The 13,870-nt window shown below is 45.5% G+C and overlaps 1 protein-coding gene across 2 annotated transcripts in view; it reads left to right on the top strand.

Annotated features, from left to right (window-relative positions):
* The window catches only part of IRAG2 (inositol 1,4,5-triphosphate receptor associated 2), a 1,414,859-nt gene that overhangs the window by 265,716 nt on the left and 1,135,273 nt on the right, over nt 1-13,870 (top strand). The gene's annotated exons all lie outside the window — the stretch shown is intronic.

Here is a 13,870-nt window from a genome sequence, read left to right as displayed (position 1 = left end):
CACAAATATCAAAAAATCAGTGCAGTATCAAAATGATCATAACATGCTATACCATACAACGTTATATTGCATATCAAGAATTAGGAACAATCAAAACTACAATATGATAAACCATAATAAAACATTGAAAGAAAAATACAGAGAAATAATGATGGAAGAATAAGAAGTTGAGAGAACAACAGTATGTAATAGAAGAGGAATAAACAAGAAAATGAACATCTAGAAGAAAAATAAGGTAAAGAAATGAAATATAGCAGCAGCTGGTAACCAGACAAAAGTGAACAAGTATTAAAATACAAATACAACAAGACAATAAGATAAAATAGGTTGTAGGATAAAATGAAGGGGGGAAGGATTCAGGGGGAAAGAAAGTATGCAGAATAAATGGATTTGGATAAGTAAAGAAAGGAAATGACAATACATACCATGATCCTATGAATAATAGGAAGTGACGAGCTACTTCTAGAAAAAGATAAAAAATAATCTAATATCTCGCAAAGAAATAAATGAAAAGGAGATAGCATAAAAGTTGCAGGGAGGGGAAGGAGAGGAAAGAAAATATATATACGAGCATTGTGACATATATAGAAAGGGGGTATCAATACTAACTACAATCCTTCAAATAGCTAAGAGTAATAAAAAGGGCAAGACTAAATAAAGTAATGCTATTTTTTTTAATTTTTTTTAAAGGAAGACAACCAGGAATGAAGAGAAAACATGCCAAATTCTGTGAACTATGTCTAAATATATAATAACCAATTCAATAATAGAGAAACCTACTTCGTGAAGTAGAACATATTATCATGATATAACTGTAAAGGTAATAATCCTCCTGTGGGGAGGAAAACTGAATTAAATACAGTATATTGTTAAGATACAACAAAGCTCAAAAGTAAACAAGTAAGCAATAAAGATCATTCAGTCCGCATCAGAAGGTGTTTTAAGAGGCGATCTAGACTTATCCCTCTGAGGTTCCTTTGTAAGAGTAGAGACAGAGCGCAAAGGAGAAGCCTTATCATCCGAGGAACGAGGAAGTCTATTCAAATCTCTACCACGCTGCCTAGAGTAACTGGGGATATGTGGGAGCTGTGGCGGTTTATGTGAAGAGGAAGAAGACTGTTGGGACTGAGTACAGTGGGAAGGCTACGTTTCCATATCTTGAGAGTTGATATTATCTAGGAATTGTTGCAAAAGTGCAGGATCAAAGAACTCCATGCATTCGCCATTTCTGGAAATACGAAATTGTGCAGGCTCAAACAGACCATATTTAAGTTCTAGCTGACGTAGTTAAGGTCGCATGGAAAGGAATGCCTTCCGTCTTTCATTCGTCTCTTTAGAGAAATCTGCAGCCACATGAAGAGAATGACCTTGAAATAGAAAGAAGCCCCGTGTACGGGCTACAGATAGAATTTGTCTAACTTGTTCAGGTCGAAGAAAACAAGCAATAATTGGTCTTGGACACGCAGAAGGATCAGAACGTGGCGGACCAATTCTATGAGCGCGTTGTATATCAAGAGGTGGAGCAAAGGAAATACCAGTCATTGGTGGAAGAGTATCACAGAGAAAAGTTTTCATGTTATGCCTTTCAATATTCTCCGGATATCCCAAAAAATGGATATTGTCCCTGTGACTGCGATCTTCCAAATCAATGATTTTGCTGTGAAGAAGATCTTGATCTGAAGTTTGAACTGAGTCCAAACAACTCTCATGACCAGTATTTTAGAGTCCAAGGTTTCAATTCTTGTATTAAAAGTGGTGAGGTGTGCTCTAATCGATTTAGTTTCTTCAGCTAAGGATGTAATTGTGATGTCCATCCCTTCTAGTAGACGATTGACCCCAGAAAGTTCCTGTAGAATTCTTTGCATAGTGTCTGCCAATGACTGGTCCTTATGGGATGGTGAAGTTTGGGGCAGGTTCGATGATGAGGATAGGATTGGTATAGTAGTAGGTTGTTTTAAAACCTCACCAAAGAGTGGTTGCTTGGGTTGTTTGTTGCCGTTCTTGTTGGAAGACATTTGTAGTCTTCGCTTCACAGACATTCTACAGAAGCGGATTGATATAGTAGCGTGGTAGGAAGCAATGGTGAGAGCAGCTTTTCAATAGGTGGCAAGAGATAAGGAGGCAGTACTATACAGAGTGCTATGTCGAAAACAGAGCTTGGTAAGTATTCCACATGGAAACAATTATGAAAAAGAGTACAAGAAATAAATGTGGAGGAAAGGGGTACACCACCAAAGAGAGATAAACAGGAACTTTGTACTACAGCTAGTAAGATAATATAAATTGCTTCCGTTCAGTGAATGAAGGCCTACAATCTATAACTGAATGCAAAAGCTGCAAAAAGCACACTGATAATATAACTAGAAAACTAGCCCTGTCACAAACATAGGCTCATTACGGGAACACAAGGCATTGCGTGTCATAATAACCACTATGGAGAGAACAGCACCTGTATCAACGGTACTTATCACACATGTCTCCATTTTGAGTAAACAAATATAGTGTAAATGGAGTGAAGGACATAATAATTAAATACATTGCAGGAAAAACTGGCTCAAACAAGAAATAAAGAGATTACAGCAATGTAATTACATATTTCACTATTATGATGAAATACTCATGGCCATGTTGTGAATCAACAAAACAAATTCCTTGAAGGAGAATGACACTGCTCCTAAGAGCGTGGAAAACAATTGGCCCTGTGGAAGCAATGCAAGTGTCTGCTCGACATCAATACAATGAGGAGATTGTCTTTGACGAAGAAAAAACAGTAAATCTAATCAAATTGTGCTCTCCAAAAAGTATTTTGTGCTGGAATAATCCAAAGTGACTGGGAACAGAGAACACAGCCTTTGAGACAGGGAGTGAAATAAGGCTGAGGAGCTGCGTCATCAGTAGAAAGCGCTGTTTTATAGAATAATCTGAAGTGTACTGTTTCGGTTTCACTTCAGATAGGAGAAAAAACATTGCCGGCAGTGTCAAGAGACACCTCTCTCTACAACAGTAGGAGGAGGCGTCCTTACTCCAGGCATGCGCAATATGTGAAGAGGCGCGGCCCGAATTGGCATGTAGCGCCCAGAATGCGGCAACAGGACGGAGCAGGGCAAACCTCACCGGCTGGCGGAAATGTGCTGTCTCCTCAAATGAAAGCCACCGGGACCCTATGCATGTCCTCCAGCGGCAGCGGCACACGTAAAGAAGACTCAGACTGTAGAGGTAAGTAGGAATATCCCTTCAAGGGTCCGTCCCATGGTGGAGCTCGTCCCTCAGGCGGCTATCTCCTGCATGGCCAGACCACGCCCCTGCAATACTGTTTGACTGGGCACTATTCCCCAGAAGCTTTCCTGCGCAGCAGGTGAACGGTGTTGATATACACCGCAGTCGGGCCGACTCCTCCCGAGTCCTGGCCCGAAGCCCCGCGGCCGCCAGTACCCTCAATTACCTCAGGGACACATACGCACACACACATGGTCATCAGTCTGCATGCAGAAAGATCACAGCAGACTCCGAAGAGGGACAGAGCCGATCCCCCGCAGCTTAGCACCTCGCGGTGAGTGACGCCCTTGCAAGCTGCGCCTATACATAACAGGTTATCCAAACCAGGGGGCCCAGTGCTGACGCATCTAGAAGGCAAGCAATCACCCAGGAGATTCGAGCTGCCCACTACCTGCCCACTCCCCACCACAGCACCAGTGGGGAGGACCAAGCACCCAAGCAGTGGGAGACTACAACAGTTAGTGCACGTATTGGTACAGTCCCAGATAGCACCAGGAATAACAAGCAACAGGCCACAGAGCAAGTGCTGCTCTAGAGACTCTAACTGCACATTCCTTCCTCAGGCGTGGACACAGCAGCCATAACATTGAAGATGGAAATCAGAAGAGATAATCATCCCCGCTGGTTACAATCATGCTGGTGAGCTTGACCAAATTCTACGCAGATCCCCTCCCTCCACCTTTCAAACCCCGAAACAACAGGCAAAAAACACACGGGCCCATGGACTAAATATCATCCTGAGGCAGGCCTGAGGGTCAAAAGAAAACACGGGCCACACAAGAGACCATAAAAAGCTCCACTGCCACAGACCATCTCAATACAGTGCAGGGGAAATTCTGCACAACTTGCACCAGCACCTAAGGCATTAAAGTTAGAAACCGATAAAAATAGAGAAGCCAGATACCATCCCCTTGACACTCGCGCGTGAGGCGCTATTACCTAGACCTCCCCTCCTTTCCCAACTTCACCTTCAGTGCACAAACTGAGACAATCGCACCCATTATAAATAAGTAATAGCTGGCAAGCCACTGGTGTCAGCTCCACCGGAGAAAAAATGTTCCAGCCCAAGACCCGAAAAGCACCTCTGCAACACCCCCAAATTATTACACCCAGCCGTATCCATCCCAGAGTAATCATGGGCTGGCTACGATCCAATAGTGGACCATCAGGCTCTGCCCTGATGCAAAGCATCTCTTCAGCCACCATACGAAAGGAAGAGGAATCTGAATCACCATCAACCCTCCATGTCCAACAAGTTGGATAAAGTGATAGCAGTCATTGTACACTCTAGAATCACCAGGGAGAAAAGATTTGGGGCCCTAGCCACAGACCTCAACCTCCTTAGTGATGATCATTGTAAATTAGCCAAGAAAGTTGTGGATGGGGAAAAGACAGTTGCTACCCGACAGCCCATGACAAAGTCCCTAAAGGAATCACTGCTCGGACTTTGTGAACGAGTGATGACACTGAATGAACTGGCCAACAATTTAGAAGGATGCACCCGCAGATATAACTTCTGCGTCTTAGGCCTGCAGGTAGGGAAGTGAAGGCACAGATCCCATCAGTTATGTAGAAACCTGGTTATGGCCCTTCATACCCAGTTCGGAACTTACCGCTTATTTCTCCATAGAACAAGCCCACAGGGTGCCAGTCAGACGTCCACCACCACGCTTACCTCCACATCCACTACTCATGAAACTTCTTCACCTCCGTGACAGAGATGCAGTGCTCTGTGCAGCCTGACAACTCAAGCCCCATAAAAATTGAAGACAAACACGTAATGCTCTTCCCCGATAACTTGCGGACCATGCAATGCCAACGCCTACATTCCTAGAAGTCGAACGTTTCCTCTGCCAACATGGTCTTCAATATTCAGGATTATTTCCAGCATGTCTCAAGATAATCCACAATGGGAACACCACTTTTCCAGCAACCCTTCTGAGGCCTGCGACTGGCTAGAGCAACATCACCACGGCCTCCCACGATCAGCCCTGAAACGCAAGGACTCCATACAAGAACGCAGAGGCAAATGCCACCCCTGCAAGAAAAACAAACCGCACTTCAACTCACTACACCGCAGCTCCTTAACGGGATCCCCAGACCTGGAACAAATCATCACAGAGCGCTGAAAGGCTCTACAAGCAGTGGCGGGCATTGGGCCACCCTCCGTGGACACAGATAAGCATGGCCTGCACATATTCTCCTCAGAGGAGGAAAGCAGTGATACAAACACCTTGCAAGCAAGTTCATTGACTTCTACTCCCTCCCCCCCGCACAAGCTGCCCATTGTGACACCACAAACTGTGGACACACTTTTTTTTTTAACTTTAAGCAAGTAAAAATGTATATACGTTATGAGCACCACGCCCAGAGTTAACTACTATCTGGGCAAATCCACAACAATAGCAGTTGTAAAACAAGTACATATAGGGCCCAACCTAACACTGCGATCCTACGCAGGCCCTCTCAGCACAATCGTACCCCCCACATACCACTAGAGAATTGGCAACATGCGCAGTTGGACGTGGCGCCTCTTGCGGTAGCTCTTTGTAATGGGGATTTCTTTTCAGTTACCCCAGTTCACATTCCTGTGCCCCGCTCTACACACACGCTGCACAAGTTCCTGTAGATGGTCGAGAGGTATGGGTTGACGCAACTAGGGAGCATACGGGAAAGGATCAGTATCGCTCATACCACACCCATATCCAAATATGCACCAAGCCAATGACCTCAATATCCTTAACTTAAACTTACAGGGTGTGCACACTGCATGCAAAAGAGTGCAGTCTACTAATACATAAAGACAACAAGCGCAAATAGCAGTGCTACAATAAACGCATCTGACGACAGGGGAACTAGATAAATTGAGCAAACGATGGCAAGGTACTTTCTGCACTACCACGTTCTCTGCATATTCACAGGGTGCATTGATTTGGCTTTGACTAGGTGTTCCCTTCCAGGAAACCCACAGGGTAACCGACCCGGAGGGATGGTATGCCCTGTTAGAGGGGCTCTTAGATGGACAGCCAATCTTCAGACAGTATCTATGTTCCAAACTCAGAACAAGAAAAGTTGTGGGACACCCTCTCAACTATACTAGCCCAATTCACCACAACGCCATCGATACTGGGGAGGGACTAAAACTGTGTCGTAGTCGCATGCCCCACACCCAACCTCCTTGGCAGCCGCGCAAACAAAATGATTTGACAGAAGGACACGTCATTGGTCCCCATTGGATTCCTGGTGCAGCAGACACCTGGCAACAAAAATCTGTTTTTTCCACTCCATCCCTCATGACCTCCGGGTCCGCCTGGACAGATTCCTCTGCTCACCTGCCATTGTCCCCAAGATTCAAAATGTAGAATGTCTGGGGTATAGTATTTCCTACAAGTATCAACAGAGGGAGGTAGAGTATGGAGATAGGATTCTCACTCCACGGGCACTGATATTTAAACAAGAGGAATCCTACTCAGGGTGTACACCTTAGGGAATGGGGGACACCCAGTGTTGTGTTTAATACCCCTCACACACCAACAGGCCCCTTGGTGTCATGCTTCATCATCGGGGTCTTCGCACCCCGCTGGAGGGATGCGGCGTGCTACGACCAGCGACTGCGCGGGAGCACTGGAGTGGTTGACTATGTGTGGTGTGTGTTATGTGCTTGTGCTGGGGTATATGGGAGAATGTGAGTGAAGGGTGTGGTGAGGATTAAAAAGACACCTGGCCAGTAGGTTGTAAGAAAAATTTATTCGAAAACTCTAGCTGGTGCTATTAAAATCAGTGCAAGGCGAGGTTAGTAGTCTTGGTTATGGACTTTACCTCTGGTGTGCGTCAACATGTTTCGGAACTCAGTGTTCCTTCTTCAGGACGGGTGCACAACTTCCCAACCCTACTCACGTGTGTTTTTTAGTAAAAAAATGTTGTTTACTAATTTTTAGAAAAAAGTGAAAAATATTTACAGTGAGAGACTAGGCTATAGTGTGCCTACAGCGGTATGGTGACCAGCGGAGTATAGCAGGGAGGAAAGAGGCCTACTTTGGCGGACTTTATTAGGAGTCCACCTACCTACCCTGGCTTTCTGGACATGCTCGTAAGGCAGAACATGACAGTCTAAATGAGACATGCAACTGCATGATCCCGACAAACCGCTGTAGGCACACTATAGCCTAGTCTCTCACTGTAAATATTTTTCACTTTTTTCTAAAAATTAGTAAACAACATTTTTTTACTAAAAAACACACGTGAGTAGGGTTGGGAAGTTGTGCACCCGTCCTGAAGAAGGAACACTGAGTTCCGAAACATGTTGACGCACACCAGAGGTAAAGTCCATAACCAAGACTACTAACCTCGCCTTGCACTGATTTTAATAGCACCAGCTAGAGTTTTCGAATAAATTTTTCTTACAACCTACTGGCCAGGTGTCTTTTTAATCCTCACCACACCCTTCACTCACATTCTCCCATATACCCCAGCACAAGCACATAACACACACCACACATAGTCAACCACTCCAGTGCTCCCGCGCAGTCGCTGGTCGTAGCACGCCGCATCCCTCCAGCGGGGTGCGAAGACCCCGATGATGAAGCATGACACCAAGGGGCCTGTTGGTGTGTGAGGGGTATTAAACACAACACTGGGTGTCCCCCATTCCCTAAGGTGTACACCCTGAGTAGGATTCCTCTTGTATAGTATTTCCTATCATGAGTCACACAAGCTCACCCTGGGTGGCAACCTCCTCCTCTACCACCAGTCCCTACCTGGTACCTGCCATGCGAATTCTTAGAAGACCCTGTATTCAGGTAAAAACAGGGAAAAGCAATTAGCAACTATTTTGATGACCACACCAACACAACAACCAGAAGAATGTTCGAATGGGATGCATTTAACGTAGTCATTGGGGGGCATGTATATGGCAAATCTCGGGTATACATGGAACATTAGACCGACTCATACAGGAGGCAGAGCTCAAGCTAGCAACGCTCACTCAGGTGGCAGATAAAGGCGAAATACCCCTGAGTCACATTACAGATGCCAAAACCGCATATGCTACAGCTCTCACGGACTAATGACAATGCAATTTCAGGGTGCATGCAGCCCGGGTGCACAGAGAGGGCGACAGAGCAAGAACACTACTGGCATTGCTCATACAACAAAACGCTAGCACATGCCGATAACTGAAATAACCACCCTGTAGGCACAGTGGTCTGCTCCCAGGCAGACATTACTCAAATGTTCTTTAACTCCATGACTGCTAGGCGTTTTCCCCTCCTGTGCTGGGAATTGCTGTTTTACTTTATTTCATGACGAGCTGGGCTCGTCATCAGTGTACGAGGAGGCTACACCATGACGAGCCCAGCTCGTCATGAGTGTCGAAGGGGTTAACTACTACAAGGAAGTATGTAGAACCTCCACCGAAGAAGACTTTATACTGATACAACAATTTCTTACTGCCCTCCCCTTACCACATATATCTGTCAGAACCTCCCTCAATGCCTCTATCACTGGCACAGACGTGATACAGACAACACAAGACCTAGCAAAAAACAAAGGCATAGGCCTAGATGACCTTCTGATTGAGTATTACCACACCTTTTCCGAGAGCTTAATTTGTAACATATGAAGTGCAGGTGCTCATATTTTATTGTAGGATGTCACACCCACTCCCCTGGCTTCTTCCACTTCCTCCATTTGCTCCACCCACTCACTTTAATGGCTCCACATCCATCCACAAGCCTCCACTCACCACAGCCAGCTCTTCACTTCTTGAGTTCTGCAAGAAGCTGAAGACCTGACTCCTCATACACGCACCTTCCGGTCATACCCTGATCTGGTACTACACTTCAGAGGAACCTTGCTACCAGTCAGGGGGGCACCACTTGTAGACTGGGCTGAAAGTGTACCCTTTTTCTTTTGGTTGGTTGTATAAGCATGAATATCTGTGGAGACATTGTTCTGTCTGGTTGAACCTGTGATTTCTGATAATATGCCCACGAATATTGTGTGTTTGCATGCATTTGTGCTTCCACTATTCAAAAGCCCAACTGGTTGTGTTAGTGCTTATTTTGTTTTGCTTGATACTAACAGAAGCCTAATTTTAAAGAGCAGTGAAACACTGTATAGAGAACACCTATTGTAGTTTTATCTTCTCAATTGCAAGGTATTAATTGAAATTTATGTGGGGTAGTAGAACCTGTAGGAAAGGAATCCAGCTGTTAATCTGAGTAGTATCGCAATCGTGGAGAATACAGTGATTTGCTTATAATTGCAGAATGTGTTGTGAATGTGACTGGATTAGAACCAGATTGGTGCTGGTGTGTGGTGATGTGAGAAAGAGAGAAAATGGACCATAAACCAGGCATTGGCAATCACAACCAGTGTCCCGAAGACATAGACCTGGCCCAGAGGAATAAGTGAGGGTGCTAGGCACCAGAAAGCACCGGCACAAATTCAGCACTGCATTTTCCACACACCTGGCACCAAGGCTAGCATACATGTGAAAAGCCGTGCTGGAGGGCAGAGAGCTCCCGAAATCCCAATGCAAATTCTTAATAGTCTCCCACCGAAAATCAGACTGTGTCCCACAGCTCCTGGGATCTTACTGGCCAATTGCACTGCTCACTGCAATGAGAGAGTATCCTTCCACGTGCCCAAGAAGGAATCTCCGCTCCGCCGACCTCGCCCTGGTGGAGGTCCACCCATCTACAGAAATTAAACAGGCGGGAGATCCTTCTCCCACATCGCAGCAAAAACCTGGAACAAGCTCCCTTTGAACATCAAATTCTCCCCTACCCTATACTCGTTAAGGAAGGACCTCAAGACCTGGCTGGTCGACTGACCCAGAGCTGCTCTTTTCTCCCTCCCCCAGCACCTTGAAACCCTCACGGGTAAGAGCCATGCTTCATATACACCTATTTGATTGATTGACAGCGGATTACAAAATCTTCGGTAATATATTAGCCGATCGATATACCTTAGTTCTTCCAGCGTTGATACATCCAGATAAATCTGGATTTGTCCCAGTTAGGAGCAGGTCCCAAAACATCCACCGGCTGTTCCACTTTCAGGATCAGGTACAGGGTCATTTCCCCCACACTGAGTGCCGGGTCCTAGACCTGGAAAAAGCCTTTGACACACTATCCTGGCCATATCACTTCGCTGTGCCTCGATACATGAAAGTGGGCCCAACATTTCAGACATGTATGCTATTAATAGACACAAGCCCCACTCCCAGAGTCCTAATTGGATGTCATATCTCCCCTCCACTTTCAGATATCCAGAGGAACTCCACAGGGCTGCCCCCTCTCACTGCTCCTTTTTGTCCTGGCTATGGAGCCATTGGCAATTAGTCTCCGGAGGGAGGACAGAGACTGGGCTATTACATTATCAGGTAACACCCACAGCATATCCCTTTATGCCGATGACCTATTACTGTATGTACAGGACATTACAATAGACCCCATGCCCATCCTCACCACCCTCACAGATTTTGCCACAGGTGCAGGCCCTAAGGTTAACTGGGTGAAATCTTCTATTTATCCACTTAATGTGGGCCTTACCCCACAAACAATACGAATGGGAAACGTCAATCTTATCTGGAACGTGTGCGCCTCCCGATACCTAGGCGTCCAACTATATCACACCCCACAGGATATATACGAAGGCAATCAATGTAAAGCACTGGCAGGCATTCAAACATCCATAGAGTTCTTGCTCACTCTCCCATTATCCTCCTTAGGGATTATTGCACTGGCCAAAATGGTCATAGTTAAGGTTCTCCCATACTATTGAACGAACCTCCCAATTTTCCCCCCACTTTTTTTTCAGGAACTGAACACTCCACTATGCCCACTCATATGGGGGAATCGGCGCTGACAGGTCGCCCTTGCCAAAATGCAGCTGCCAACAGACCAGGGTGGATTAGGAGCCCCCTCATTTGAAGCATATTTCCTGGCAGCCCAGCGGCTTTCACGCTGGACAACGGAGCGCACGTTGGAGGTAACCACCGTGGGCGCAGGACCACTGTCCATGGCAGTAACTCAACTGCTCTTCCTAGGCCCGCACCCCACAGTGAACCACTCCCTACAAGTGAAACTAGCACGGTCCTGTATGTCCCGCATCCATCGACTATCCAGAGGAACTCTATATTGTACCCCTTTACTACCCGTTGTGGGCCTACCCAAAGATCAAGAACACTACACTACACTTCACGTACTCTCAAACTCTGGACTGACCATTCACTTATAGAAGTAGGATCCCTCTTTATAGACTGCCAGCTAATCTCCTTCGATGATCTAGCTAAGGAATATGAACTTCCCCTGGGGCAGTGCCTCTTGCACAGACAAGTGGTCTCCGATTGTTGCTGCATCTGGCACATAGTCGACAACAAACCAGCGACACACTCGTTCATCCATGTCATCTTACAAATGGGACCCAGGCGTTGCATAATTACATGGATGTATACAGCGATGCACAAGCTAGCAGCTACCCCTCGTCACCCACCGAAACCACCAATGGGAGGAAAAGTTCCAGAGACCACTACATCAGGAATCGGAACAAGCACAGGAGTTGCCACAAAAGGTCTCCCGCAATGCCTGCTTTAAAATATACAATTCTATGTGCTGTATCGTGCCTACCTCGCACCTGACCGCCTCCAACACTACGATCTGAACACACATTTTGCATGCCCTAGATGTCATACCCAGAATGCGTCAATCCATCACATGTTCTGGAGTTGTCCAATGCTACAATCCTATTTGGGCACCAACCATAGAACGAAACGCGAAACAAGAGAACTAATAAATATAAACCTATGGGATGCCAGCGCTTTAGGTACAACCCATCGCCGTAAACACCATAAAGTTCAGATGAAATTTGCATTCCTAAATCTCCTCCTGGCAAAACGCGGGATCGCTATGCATCGGCAGGCACCAGCAGGCCCCCGCTAGCGGCTTGGATATGAGCAGTCAATAAGTGAGAAACTTCAGAAGAAGACATCCTCTGATATGACGAGACTAGGGAAAAACGATTACAACCCATCTCAATGCAGTGGGCAATACTCCTCCACAAATTCAAACAAATCACCACTAGTACCACATTGCTGCACATACCTTAAGAACAGACAGACACCCCCCTCCACAACCACGTACCATGCCACCCCTCCACCAGAACAATGAGCAACAGTTGACCAGAGCATCGCCACATCCAACCCCTACTAATACACGGACCCCAAATGCATAGACAATAACTGATCCCCCCACACAGCTCCCAGCACTCTAATGCTACACAGCTCCACGTGTGTGTATTCCCTGCTCATCATACCCCCAGTTCATACCTGACCACCCATGTTTGATGAAAGTTAACCCCTCCTATATAGTTCTGGACTAATAGTGCGCCACCACACCTCCGCTCACTACAAGGACACAGTCAAGGGTTCACAACATACACAAGATGGACCTCACACAAAGCACCCAGAGCCGCAGCGCTTATTGATAGTGTTGTGCTAACACTGTGAACGCTAATATTGTGAAACCCATTGTATGTACTAATGTCTGAGCTTACTTCACATGATGATACTGTATCATTTATCTTTTCCAACTGCAACCTATATGGGTGTGTGAAAATCAAATAAAAAGTTAAAAACAAAAACAATTATTGGGATCCTTACATTTATGATCTTCTTTGTAATGTTATTCTTTAAATTGCATTTCCCCGGCCTGAAGGACAGAAAAATTATTAATCCTACATTCACAAATGCCAACTGTTTCGTATAGGGAAGAAAAGTGACAAAGAAATAGCATCCAAGGGTGGTGGTATTTAGCGGGCTGAAACCAAAATTGTCCTGCTGCTCCTTGGTCTGAGTCATTCTCAGCGTGTTGCTGTAATGGACAAAGCAGAGGATGAACCAATGAACTACTCTTTGATCGCTTAAGACAATGGTTGTCTGAGAGTGCTTCGTTTCCAGGTCGCTTGAGTCCTGAGAGGAGGGAGGAAAAGTGAGAATTTGGAGACATCCTGTGCAGTAGCACACAAAATGCAGCACTTCCCAAATATGTAAATATATATTTTCTTTAAATGCTGTCTGAGAGCTGGACGACTACAACACAATCAACCTATCTAGTATGAGTGGTGAGATGGTAAAGATGCAACACTGAAACTTACTCCAAGCTAAAAAAAACTGCCTTGACACTGAGTATTTGTTTGCATGGCTGAATCCACCTATAAAGAGATGACAATCTCCTAATAGGTGATCATTGTGTCAAAGGTAGTGAGGCAGTCTCCAGTTGAGTTCCAGTTCAGAAGTCTTATGCTGATGTGGAAGCTTTAGAATTCCTGTCCAGGATTGTGCACCCTTCACACTTCTCCATCAGAGGAGCTACAACTTTAATTTGCTGGATGCCTCCAGTGATTGTCAAACAATATGTTTACTTGTAGAATACACTGCGGCTCATTTGTGACTTAATCTTTATGAAGATAGAAGACAGGGTTTTGTTATAATTCGAGATATTGGTTGTATAGAGTATTCCTAGAGCCCGAAACAACACTTAAATTGAGTGAAACGTAGCTACCATGGAATGGCTGGGCAATTGAGATTCCA

The sequence above is a fragment of the Lissotriton vulgaris genome, chromosome 1_1 (assembly GCF_964263255.1).
Source record: "Lissotriton vulgaris chromosome 1_1, aLisVul1.2, whole genome shotgun sequence".
NCBI classification, from domain to species: Eukaryota; Metazoa; Chordata; class Amphibia; order Caudata; family Salamandridae; genus Lissotriton; species Lissotriton vulgaris.
This window is presented reverse-complemented; position numbering and strand designations above follow the sequence as displayed.